Source organism: Chiloscyllium punctatum, chromosome 26 (genome assembly GCF_047496795.1).
Source record: "Chiloscyllium punctatum isolate Juve2018m chromosome 26, sChiPun1.3, whole genome shotgun sequence".
NCBI lineage: Eukaryota > Metazoa > Chordata > Chondrichthyes > Orectolobiformes > Hemiscylliidae > Chiloscyllium > Chiloscyllium punctatum.
Window position 1 is genome coordinate 83,001,562 of NC_092764.1, and position 13,496 is coordinate 83,015,057.

Consider the following 13,496-nt stretch of genomic DNA (forward strand, 5'->3'; position numbering starts at 1 on the left):
TGCCCAGCCTTATTTCCCAAAAGTAGGTCAAGTTTTGCACCTTCTCAAGTAGCTACACTCGCATACTGAATCAGAAAATTGTCTTGTACGCACTTAAGAAATTCCTCTCCATCTAAACCTTTACACTATGGCAGTCCCAGTCAATGTTTGGAAAATTAAAATCCCCTACCATAACTACCCTATTATTTTTACAGATAGCTGAGATCTCCTTGCAAGTTTGTTTGTCAATTTCCCTTTGACTACTGGGGGGTCTATAATACAATCCTAATAAGGTGATCATCCCTTTCTTATTTCTCAGTTCCACCCAAATAACTTCTCTGGATGTATTTCTGGGAATATCCTCCCTTAGCACAGCTGTAATGCTATCCATTATCAAAAATGCCACTCCACCTCCTCTCTTGTCTCCCTTTCTATCCTTCCTGTAGCATTTATATCCTGGAACATTAAGCTGCCAGTCCTGCCCATCCCTGAGCCATGTTTCTGCAATTGCTATGATATCCCAGTCCCATGTTCCTAACCATACCCTGAGTTAATCTGCCTTCCCTGTTAGGCCCCTTGCATTGAAATAAATGCAGTTTAATTTATTAATCCTACCTTGTCCCTGCCTGCCCCTGACTGTTTGACTCACTTCTGTTCTCAGCTGTACCCATCTCAGGTTGAGCTCTCAAAATCCTCCCTGTGATTGTTACCACGTCCCATCGCCGCATTTCTCCAAATCCCTGTAAAGTCCTCCTATTCCTAAAACCCTCCCTGTATCTGTCACCTGTTCCAGCTTCCACAACCCTCCCTATGTCCGTAAGGCACACCCCCGTCCCAGTTACTACAGCCTGCTGTATCACTAAATGCCAGTGGTCACTATAATATCAGAGTAAGGTGTGAAAGAAGGAATACTGTACTGGGTTAGATGATTAGTCATGATCATATTGAATGGTGGGACAGACTCTGTGGTCAAATGGCCGATACCTGCTCTTCTTTCCTGTGTTTCTCTATAAACTTACTATCTATATAACCTCCTTCAGTCCCCACAGCCCTCCCTATCTCCATAAACTCCTTCAGTCCCCACGACTCTTCCTATCCATATATCCTGAATCATTCCCCACACACCTCCCTAACTCCATATTCTCCAAAAGGTCCTACGACCCTCCCTATCTCCATAATCACATCCTGACCCATGACCCTCCCGTTCAGAGTAACCTCCTTCAATCCCCATCATCCTCCTGATCTGTGCAACCTCCTTCAGGCCTAACAGCCCTTCATATATATCTCTTTGGCCTCTTTCAGGCCCCACATCACTCCCTATCTCCATAATGTCCTTCAGTCCCCACGACCCTCCTTATTTCCAAAGCATCTATTACCTGTTGAACATCTAAGCTACCTTTTTCAGATTGATAAACACGAACTCCCATAACCCTTTTTGCTGCCAGTATGAAACCAAACAGTGTTAGCCTGACAGTAGGTCGGGAGCTGGAATGTGTTTGAAAGGATATGTCAATGAACAATAACTGGATCCTTAGAAACATTTTAATAAAAAGAGAATGTGTTTTTGAGCCTGTTGGATTGTATTTTTATTGGTGTGAATATAAATAGAAGAATAGATACGGGTGTAGGAGTTGTTGTACCGAGGATACGGTTTATTTGAATTTTCAGAAACCTTTACACAAGTTTCAATAAGGGCTAAAGAGTAACTTGGTAGAGAATAGGGCACCTTAACTGTCAGGAGGTGGGTGAGATATTAGACAAAATAGTGTTGTCAGAATTTACTGTGGAGAAAGACATGGAAGCTCGGGAACTTGGGGAAATAAACAATGATGTCTTGGAAAGAATCCTCACCAGAGAAGGGAAAATGCTGGTATCTTAAAACAAATAAAGGTAGATCAATCCTCAGTAGCTCATTAGGTCTATTCTTGAATATTCATGGGAAGCTAGGGAAGAGATTGCAGTGTCCCTAACAGAGATATGTGTATTATCAACAGACACAGTGAGTTACCAGAAGACTGAAGGGTGGCTAATGCTGTTCCATCACTTAAGGTCTGCAGGGAAAAGCCAGGAAATCACAGCCCAGTGAGCCAGTGCTGGGTAAGTTGTTGGAGGAGATTCTGAGAGAAAGGAGCGACATATATTTAGAAAGGCAAGGGCTGATTAGAGATAGTCAGCTTGGCTTTGTGAGTGGGAAACCGTGTTTCACAAACTGGATTGACTCTTCGAGGAGTTGACCAAGCGATAGATGAAGGCAGAGCAATCAGCGTTGTCTACATGAACTTCAGCAAAGCATTTGACAAGGTTCCAAGGGATGTCGAACATCTAGTCAAGAGGAAGAAGGAAGCCAACTTAAGTTTGAGGAACCAAGGATCAAAAGCAGGGCTCTAGAGAGTTACATGGGGCAGCACAATGGCTCAGTGGTTAGGACTGCTGCCTCACAGCACGAGGGACTCGATTTCAATTCCAGCCCCAGGCGACTGTCTGTGTGGAGCTTGCACATTCTCTCCATGTCTGCGTGGGTTTCCGACAGGTGCTCCGGTTTCCACCCACAGCCCAAAGACGTGCAGGTTAAGTGAAACATTCCCTTGTTCAAGAAAGGGAATAGAGATAATCCAGGGAATCACAGACCTGTCAGTCTTCTGTCTGTGATGTGCAGATTAGACATAAGACCATAAGGCATAGGAGTGGAAGTAAGGCCATTCGGCTCATCGAGTCCACTCTGTCATTCAATCATGGCTGATGGGCAAACGGAAACAATTTCCTAGCGTCCACCCTTTCCAAGCCATATATTATCTTGTAAATTTCTATTAGATCTCCCCTTAATCTTCTAAACTCCAATGAATACAATCCCAGGATCCTCAGCCGTTCCTCATATGTTAGACCTACCATTCCAGGGATCATCCATGTGAATCTCTGCTGGACACGCTCCAGTGCCAGTATGTCCTTCCTGAGGTGTGGTGACCAAAACTGGACACAGTACTCCAATCGGGGACTAATCAGACTTTTATAAAGTCTCAGTCGCACAACGGTGCTTTTATATTCCAATCCTCTTGAGATAATTGACAACATTGCATTCGCTTTCTTAATCACGGACTCACCTACATGTTTACCTTTCGAGAAGCCTCAACTAGCACTCCCAGATCCCTCTGTACTTTGGCTTTATGAATTTTCTCACCGTTTAGAAAGTAGTCCATGCTTGTATTCTTTTTTCCAAAGTGCAAGACCTCGCATTTGCTCACATTGAATTCCATCAGCCATTTCCTAGACCACTCTCCCAAACTGTCTAGATACTTCTGCAGCCTCCCCACTTCCTCAGTACTACCTGCCTGTTCACCTAACTTTGTATCATCGGCAAACGTTGCTAGAATGCCCCAAGTCCCTTCATCCAGATCATTAATATATAACATGAAAAGCTGCGGTCCCAACACTGAACCCTGCAGGACACCGCTCGTCACCGGCTGCCATTCCGAAAAAGAACCTTTTATCCCAACTCTTTGCCTTCTGTCAGACAGCCAATCCTCAATCCATACCAGCAGCTCACCTCGAACGCCATGGGCCCTCACCTTGCTCAGCAGCCTCCCATGTGGCACCTTATCAAAGGTCTTTTGAAAGTCTAGGTAGACCACATCCACTGGGTTTCCCTGGTCTAACCTACTTATCAACTTTTCAAAGAACTCCAACAGGTTTGTCAGACATGACCTCCCCTTACTTAATCCATGTTGACTTGTTCTAATCCGACCCTGCTCTTCCAATAATTTAGAAACCTCATCCTTAATGATGGATTCTAGAATTTTACCAACAACCGAGGTTAGGCTAATTGGCCTATAATTTTCCATCTTTTGTCTTGATCCTTTCTTGAACAAGGGGGTTACAACAGCGATCTTCCAATCACCTGGGACTTTCCCTGACTCCAGTGACCTTTTGAAAGATCTCAACCAACGCCTCCGCTATTTCCTCAGCCACCTCCCTCAGAACTCGAGGATGTAGCCCATCGGGGCCAGGAGATTTATCAATTTTAAGACTTTTTATCTTTTCTAGCACTTTCTCTTTTGTAATGGCAACCATACTCAACTCAGCCCCCTGACTCCCTTTAATTGTTGGGATATTACTCATGTCTTCCACTGTGAAGGCTGATGCAAAGTACTTATTAAGTTCTCCGGCTATTTCCTTATCTCCCATTACTAGGCTTCCAGCATCAGTTTGAAGTGGCCCAATGTCTACTTTTGCCTGTCGTTTGTTTCTTATGTATTGAAAGAAACTTTTACTATAATTTCTAATATTACTGGCTAGCCTACCTTCATATTTGATCCTCTCCATCCTTATTTCTCTTTGTTATCCTCTGTTTGTTTTTGTAGCCTTCCCAATCTTCTGATTTCCCAGTGCTCTTGGCCACTTTATAGGATCTCTCTTGTTCTTTGGTAGATTTCCTGACTTCCTTTGTCAGCCCTGGCTGTCCAATCCCTCCCCGGATAATCTTTCTCTTCTTGGGGATGAACCTTTGTACAGTGTCATCAATTTTACCCACAAACTCCTGCCATTTTTGCTCTACTGTCTTCCCTGCTAGGCTCTGCTTCCAGTCTATTTTTGTCAGTTCCTCTCTCATGCCCTCATAATTACCTTTATTTAACTGTAACACCATTACATCTGATTTTGCCTTCTCTCTCTCAAACTGCAGGCTGAACTCTACCATATTATGCTGCTTCCTAAGTGTTCCCTTACTTTAAGATTTTTTATAAAGTCTGGTTCATTTCATAGCACTAGGTCCAGAATAGCCTGCTCCCTTGTGGGCTCCATGACAAGCTGTTCCAAAAAGCCATCCTGTAAGCATTCCATGAATTCCCTTTCCTTGGATCCACTGGCAACATTATTTACCCAGTCCACCTGCATATCGAAGTCTCCCATGATCACCGTGACCTTGCCTTTCTGACATGCCTTCTCTATTTCCCGGTACATGTTGCACCCTGGTCCTGACCACTGTTAGGAGGTCTGTACATAACTCCCACTATAGTTTTTTTGCCTTTGTGGTTCCTCAATTCCACCCACACAGACTCCACATCATCCGACACTATGTCATTCCATGCCATAGATTTAATTTTGTTCTTAACTAACAAGGCAACCCCGTCCCCTCTGCCCGCCTCCCTGTCTTTTCGATAAGTTGAAAACCCTTGGATGTTTAACTGCCAGTCCTGACCCCCCTGCAACCACGTCTCTGTGATGCCTACCACATCATAATCATTCATGATGATCTGTGCCATTAGTTCATCTACTTTGTTACGAATGCTACGAGCATTCAGGTAAAGTGCCTTAATGCTGACTTTCTTATCATTAGAGATATTGGAAATCATAAGATGTCCTAAGTTATCCTTCCTTTTTGCTGCATCCCAGTCTGTCTCAAGTTTAAATCTGCCTGCACATATGCTATCCTGCTGCTTATCTTTCCATTTAACTCCATACTCCCTGTCGCTTTCACTTTCCCTTGCCCCCAGCTCAGAAGTTTAAAGTCCTACTGACTACCCTATTTATCCTCTTCGCCAGAACATTGGTACCTGATCGGTTCAGGTGGAGACCGTCCCAACGGTACAGATCCCCCCGGTTCCAAAACTGATGCCAATGCCCCATGAAGTGGAATCCCTCTTTCCCACACCAATCCCTTAGCCATGTGTTTACTTCCCTAATTTTCTTATCCCTATGCCAATTTGCACGTGGCTTGGGCAGTAATCTGGAGATTATGACCCTTGAGGATCTGTACTTCAATTTGCTTCCTAGTGCTTCGTAATCCCCAAACAGGTCCTCCACTCTAGCTTTGCCTATGTTGTTAGTCCCAACGTGGACCACAACAATTGGATCCTCCCCCTCCCGCTCCAATATCCTTTCAAGCCGGTCGGAGATGTCCCGTACACTGGTACCGGGCAGGCAACACACCATGCGAGACTCCCGATCTGGCTTGCAAAGGATACTATCTGTCCCCCTAACTATAGAATCCCTTATAACAACTACTTGTCTTTTTGCTCCCCCCTCTTGAATGGCCTTCTGCACCATGGTGCTGTGGTCAGCTGGCTCATCCTGTCCAGAGCCTTTTTCCTCATCCGAACAGGGAGCAGGAATCTCGTACCTGTTGGACAAGGTCAAGGGCTGAGGGTCCTCCACTCCTGAACTCAGGTTCCCCCTCTCTGCCTCACTTACAGTCACATTCTGATGTCCCTGATCACTAACTGAATGTGATCTTAATCTCCCAGGTGTGACTGCCTCCTGAAACAAAGCGTCCAGATAACTCTCCCCCTCCTGGATGTGCCACAGTGTTTGAAGCTCAGATTCCAGATCATCAACTCTGATCCGGAGTTCTTCCAGCAACCAACACTTGCTGCAGGTGTGGTCACTGCCATTCACAATGGGATCAGCCAGCTTCCTGATTTATATACTCACTGCTTTCCTTCCCGGCTGCCCTCTGGTCATCGTAACTTCCCCCTGCTGCTCCCGCTCTTTCTGTGAAGAAGAAAAAAAAAAGCCACCGCTGCCCGCTACCGGTAAGTAATTTTAAAACAAACTGTCTTACCTTAGCTGTAGCCTCCGGGTTCGTTTAAACTCAGCTGCTGCTCGCACTCAAAATAGAGATGGCTCATTGAGAAAGTACAGAGCCTGGGATACTGGGAAACCTGCCTCTCTGGATACAGACTTCCTGGCCCATAGAAGACAGATGGTAATGACAGATGGAAATCATTCAGCCTGGAGTTCGGTGACCAGTGGTTTTCTGCAGGGACAGGACAAAAAATCTCTGCTCTTTGTGATTTTATGAATGACTTGGATGTGTGAGTGGAAGAGTGGGTAAGTAGGTTTGCCAGTGACACGAAGGTTGGTGGAATGGTGAAAAGTGTGGATGTCTGTTGGAGGTTGCAATGGGACGTTGACAGGATGTAGAGCTGGGCTGAGAAGTGGCAGATTAAGTCAAATGTGGAAAAGTGTGAAGTGATGCATTTTGGAAGGTGAGACTTGAATGCAAAATACAGGGGTAAAGGCAGAATACTGAATAGCGTGGAGGAACAGATGGATCTTGGATTTCATGACCAGAGATCCCTCAAATTTACCACCAAGCTGATAGTGTTGTTAAGAAAGAATATGTTGTATTGGCTTTCATTAGCTGGGGGATTGAGTTTTAAAGCCATGAGATTATGCTGCAGCTCTATACAGCCCTGTTTAGGTCTCAATCAGAATATTTTGTTCAGTTTTGGTCCCTTCATTACAGGAAGGATGTGGAAGCTTTAGAGAGGGTAAAGAGGAGATTTACCAGGATGCTACCTGGACTGGAGAGCATGTCTTATGAAGAAAGGTTGAAGGAGCTAAGGCTTTTCTCATTGGAGTGAAGAAGAGTGTGGTGTGATTTGGTAGAGGTGAACAAGATGGTGTGAGCCAAAGATAGAGTGAACAGTGAGAGACCTCTTTATCCCATGGCATACATGGTACAAGGGGGCATAATTGTAAGGTGATTGGAGGATGGGAAGGGGAGATTTCAGATGGAGGTTCTTTACACAGAGAACGGGACATTTTAACAGACTCTTGGTTAGGCACATGGATGAAAGCAAAATGAAGGGTATGTAAGTTAGTTTGATCTTACAGTCGGGTAAAAGATGGGCATGGCATCACGGCCGAAGGGTCTTGTGTTGTACTGTTCTGTGTTCTATGTTCTGTATGGTAAACTGGGTAATAAGCTCAGATCAATGTAAAAGGTTATGGCATTCAGGAGGAGCTAGTCAACTGGATAAAAAGTTGGGCTTGATGGTAGGAGACAGAGGGTGATGGGAGACATGTTGCCTTTCTGACTGGAGACATGTGACCAGCGGTGGAGTGGGTCCCCTGTTGTTTGTCATTTGGGTAAATGGTTTGGATGGGAATATTGGTTTCCTGTCAGTAAGTTTTTTGAGTGACACTGAAATTGTTGGTAAAGTGGACAGCGAAGAAGGTTATCTGTGATGCAACAGGACAAACAGTACTGCTGGGATAGTGGGCTGAAGAATAGCAGATGGAGTTTAATTAGATAAATGTGAAGTGTTCCATTTTGGTGAAACAAACGAGGGTGGTACCTATACAGTTAATGTTCGGGCCCTGGGTAGTGTTGTCAGTCAGTGACCCAGGGATGCAGGTACACAGTCTTTGGAAGTGGTGTCACAGGTAGACAGGTTGGTGAAGCTCGCGTTTGGGATGGTTACCTTCTTTGGGCAGATCATTGAGAGTAGAAGTTGGGATGTCATGTTGTGGCTGTACAGGACATTGGTGAGGCCACCATAAAAACATTGATGACCAGTAGGAAGTACTCATCTGGTTCACTTACGTCCTTTAGAGAAGAACATCTGACATTCTAACCTGGTCTGGCCTGCACGTGACACCAGACCCACAGCAATATGGCTGACTCTGTGCTATACTCTGGGTAATTAGCAGTGGGGCAAAGAATGTTGGTCCAATCAGTGACACCCTCATCCCATGAATGAATAAATAAAAATACATATGTCCCTCCCTACCTCTGCAAACCCCTCCAGCTGCAGCAATCTGTACTGGCTTTGTAACACTGTTCAGTCCCTGACCCCTCTCTGTAACACTCTCACCACCTCCAGCACCTTCAGCTCTCCCGGTTCCTTTTGGGACATAAAACCTTGACAATTATTCCCTCTTCCATCTGACCTCCTCCTGCGAGCAGACCCTTTGCAATCCCTTTAAAACTTACTCTTAAAACATTCTCTCACTTCAGGATTTTAAGTACGTTTTGGTGATCCTCCAAGCCCAATAATATAGTATGATCCTTTTTACTTGAGTGTGGGACCGATGGGGATTTCTTGCTGAGGATTTGTCTGTTTCAATGGAATGTCCTTTTGTTAAGTGTTTTACATTACTCCTTCAGATGTTTTCCACTGTTCATTGACAGGCACATATTTCAGTCTGTTTAGCCTATTTACCTTGGTCCGTTCTCCTCTCATGTTATTGGTTATTTTTGTTTCTAGTTCTAGCTTATCCTTTCTGTGATTCACTTTAAAACTTTATATTTCTTTAAACTGCACTTTCTCACAATTTCGCAGAGGATCTGTCCAGGTGACATTACTCATTCACTAAGTTTCATCACACAATGGTCGCTCTGAGATAGCACTCCTGCCTCACAGCACCAGGGTCCTAGGTTCGATTCCAGCCCTGGGCGACTGTGTGGAGTTTGCACATTCTCCCCGTGTCTGCGTGAATTGCCTCCGGATGCTCTGGTTTCCTCCCATAGTCCAAAGATGTGCAGGTCAGGCGAATTGGCCATGCTAAATTGCCCATATTAGGTGTATTAGGTCGAGGGAGATGGGTCTGAGTGGGTTACTCTTTGGAGGTCTGGCGTGGACTGGTTGGGCCGAAAGGCCTGTTTCCACACTGTAGGGAATCTAATCTAACGGGTTGTGATTTTTGTACATCAGCAATGGTTTCATATTTGTTTATGGATTGTCAATTGCTATTTTTAAAATTATTGATTTTAAATTCCACCATATCTTACGATGGGATTCAAACCTGCCTCCCCTGAGTATTAGCTGAGGTTTTGGACAAATGCCCTAACAATAATGTTACTAGGCTCACTGGTTGCTCATCCCTGAGCACTGATACATGAAGCTAAACCCATTCTTCCAACATGATTGTGTGATCCTGAAGTCTTCCAGCACGCTGGTGATATCACTCAGTCTCTCTCCGTGTGGTATCCCTCACTGTGTGTGTCTAATTGCTGCCTCTGTCAGTGTCTCTCACTCTTGCAGCTACTCCAGATCCTGAGCCAACAGAATTCTCCACTCCAGAGAGACGCAACAGCACAGGCCAGGGATGGAGACTGGGATTTTCCAGATATCTGTGGGGCTTATTTCCATTCTCCTTGTGTAACCCTCACTGCATCAGTCTAATTTCCCATTCTGTCTATTTTTCTGTCTCCTGTAGGTACTCAGGAAGTTGCTGACTCAATAGACTTCCCAACTGCTGTGTGTCTTGTCCATCCCCACACTGAAGATGGTTGGTCAGCCAGAGAGACAAAGGGAAGGGAGATCTGGAGCCTTCAATAAATCCTGCACTGAGGTAAGATCACTCACATTGCACAGAGCAGGGAGCAATGAGAGAGCTCTAAGCATTGGCTAACAAGACATGATATAGATACAGTGCTGGATGGAGAGCACAATATAGACACACCCCATACTCAATCACCACATCTATTTTAACTTATGTTGCACTAAGACAGCATCGGGAGTTCAGAGTTATCAGTCCAGGCCTGTGCTGTCTTAGTGAGCATCAGGACAACAGAGGTTAAAGCAGGCTTCTGACGAGAGGTTGGGAATGCTGCCTGGGATCTTTCTGTTCTGTGTTCTCCCTCCAACACTGTACTAAGACTCAATACTCTGCAACACTGTATCTATGGCATGGCTTGTGCACCAGTGTCTTCAGTCATTTTTAACTCCTATAACAGTAGTTGTCCCTGTAACCTGCTCCATTCCCGATAGTCCCTCCACATATTTGAAATGTACTGCATTCCAGACTACCATCCCCATCGCTGTAACTTGCTTCAGTGTCTACAACATGCCTTATTATGGTACACTAATCCTCTTTAGCTGGATACAGAGTGATACAGCACGGAAACAGAACCTGTGGTCCAACTCCTCAATGCTGCCCATGTTACCTAAACTGAACGAGTCTCATTTGCCTGCATTTGGCCCTTATCTCTTCAAACCTTCTCCTCTCATGTAACTCCCAAATGTCTTTTCTGTGTTGTAATTGTTCTTGTTTCTCCCATGTGCCTGAGGCAGTCCGTTCCGTCTCTGCACCATCCTCTGTGGATAATGTTCCCCCTCAGCTCCCTCTTTAAATCCTTGCTCTCTCACCTCCCGTTTATATCCTCTAGTTTTGGACTCACCTACCCTTGGTTATTCACCTTTCTTAGGGTCACCCCGTGGCCTCCTCTGCCCAAGGAAAATATTTAGGACCATTTTGCAAATATCTCCAACATATGTAGCAAAGTGCAGGCCAATGTCGGCAAATGTGCCAAATGTTGCTTTCCCCACCCTGTCCACCTGGTATGCCACTTCCGAGGAACAATGTAACTTGCACCCCCGGTCTCTCTCTCTCTGTCTCTGTTCGACAACCCTGCCCAGAGCCCTTCCATTAACTGTGTTAGTCCTCCCTGGTTTGTCTTAACAAAATCCAACAACTGAATTAAACTCCATCTTTCATTCCTTGGCCCACTGGCCCAGTTGGTCAAGATCCCCTTTGATAACCGTATTTACTGCCCACTACACCATTCATTTGATCATCAACAAACTTTCGCACAATCACTCCTATATTTTCAACCAAATTGTTTATGTATATGATGCACATCAGTGGACCCAGCCCTGATCCTTTCTTCAATAATGGAATCAAACCATATTCTTGTCATAGAGCCATACAGCATGGAAACTGAACCTTCAGTTGATACCCACCATCATCTAAAACTAAACTCTTCCCAGCTGCCTGTTGCTGGCCCATATCACTCCAACCCTTCCCTATTCACCTGTTTATCCAAATATCTTTTAAACATTGTAATTGTACCGACATCAACCCCTTTCTCAGGAAGTTCATTCCACACTCAAACCACCCTCTATATAGCAAATTGCCCCATATCTTTTTTTGAACATCTCTCTCCTCTAACCTTAAAAATGTGGCCCCTCCTCTTGAGACTCCCCCATCCTGAGGAAAAGGCAACTACCATTCAATTGATCTATATACCTTTTTTTTTTCATAAATCTTTATAGTATCATGTCTCAACCTCCAGGCTCCAGTGAAAAAAGACTCCGCCTATCCAGCCATTTTTCAGAACTCAAGCCTTCCATACCCAGCAATATCCTGGTAAATCTCTTCTGAACCCCCTGCAGCTTAATAATATCCTCCCTGTTAACTGGGCGGCCAGAACTGGAGAGAGTATTGCAGAACAGGCCTCACAAATGTCTGTGCAATCTCAACATGACGTCCCAAATCCTCCACTCAATGGACTGAGCCATAGTCAGGCATGCAAAGTACTGTCTTATCCATCCTGTGATGTAAGCTTCAAGGATTATGTACCTGAACCCGGAGGTCCCTCTGCTCTAAAACACGAACCGAAGCCTTATCATTAATTGTATAAGCTCTACCCTTGTTTGTTTTACCAAGTGCATTACCTCGTATTTATTCAGATTGAATTCCATCCCTAGTTTTTCAGCCCATTCACCCATTTCATCAAGATCCCTTTGTAATCTCAGAAAACCTCCTTCACTGTCCATGATGCCACCCTCCAGCCTGCCAGCCCATCACACATGGCTGTCAGTAGTACACATACCTTTGCTAGGGGCTCCATAATTTCTTCCCTAGCATCCCACAGTGTCCTGTGATACACTTAATCAGGTTCTGGGACTTGCTATAGCTTTGTGTTTTAAAACCTCCAGCACCACCTCTTCTATAACATTCACTCTTTTCAAATCATAGAGATATACAGCATAGAAACAGACCCTTCGGTCCCCAACTCATCCAGGCTTACCAGAAGATCTGAATAAATCCATTCCTTTTTCCAGCATTTGGCCCATATACGTCTACACCCTTACTGTTCAGATCCCCATCCAGATACCTTTTAAATGTTGTAATTGTATCAGTCTCCATTACTTTCTCTTTCAGCTCATACCATACACACATCACCATGTGTGTGAAGAAGTTGTCCCTTCAGTCCCTCTGTAAATCATTCACCTCTAACCTTAAACTTATGCCCTCTAGTTTTGGGCTCCCCAACTTCTGGGAAAAGGCCTTGAATGCTTACCCTATCCATGCCCCTCATGTTCTAATAAACCTCTGTAAGGTCATCCCTCAGTCTCCGATTCTCCAGTGACAGTAACCCCAGCTTATTCAGCAACAACCCGGGCAATATCTTGTTAATCTTTTCTGAGCCCTTTCAAGTTTCACAACATCCTTCCTGTAGCAGAGAGACTGGAATTGCAGAGAACTCCAATTGTGGTCTTATGTTTTACTTTTGTTCCCTGAGTTCCCCAGTTTTTCTCCACAGTAAGTTCTGGAATGAAAAAATTGTTTAGGATCTTAGCAAATATCCTGCAGTTCCACACATCGATGGCCTCATTGATCTTTAATGGACACTATTTTGCCCTGAGTTACTTATGCACTCTTAATATACTGATACAATCACTTTTGGATTCCCCTTTCCTTCTCTGCTGAGGCTATTTCATGTAGCCTTTCTCCGTTCCTGTTTTCTACTCAAAGTGTATTCCTACAGCCCCTGTATATCCTCAGGGATTCCCTTGATCCAGCTGGCTAGACCTGACATGTGCCCCCTTTTCCTTGACCAGACCCTCAATAGACAGTTAGTGTTTCTGAATGCTGTCAGCATTGATCTGCACACAAACATGAACATGCTGGCGCGGATCGATCAGTTTGTCTCACTTTTAAAATATTCTCACTTGTCAAACTTCCCTTTCCCTGTAAATAATTCCCTTCCCCAATCACATTTTGAAAGT

At 44.6% G+C, this 13,496-nt stretch overlaps 1 long non-coding RNA gene across 1 annotated transcript in view; it reads left to right on the top strand.

Moving 5' to 3' along the window:
- Window positions 1–6,229: 6,229 nt before the first annotated feature.
- LOC140496205 (uncharacterized) overlaps window positions 6,230–13,496 on the top strand; it is a 60,866-nt gene continuing 53,599 nt past the window's right edge. Inside the window, exons 1-2 of the long non-coding RNA XR_011964217.1 lie at window positions 6,230–6,503; window positions 9,919–10,053. This is a non-coding gene — a long non-coding RNA (uncharacterized lncRNA). The remainder of the gene's footprint in view (window positions 6,504–9,918; window positions 10,054–13,496) is intronic.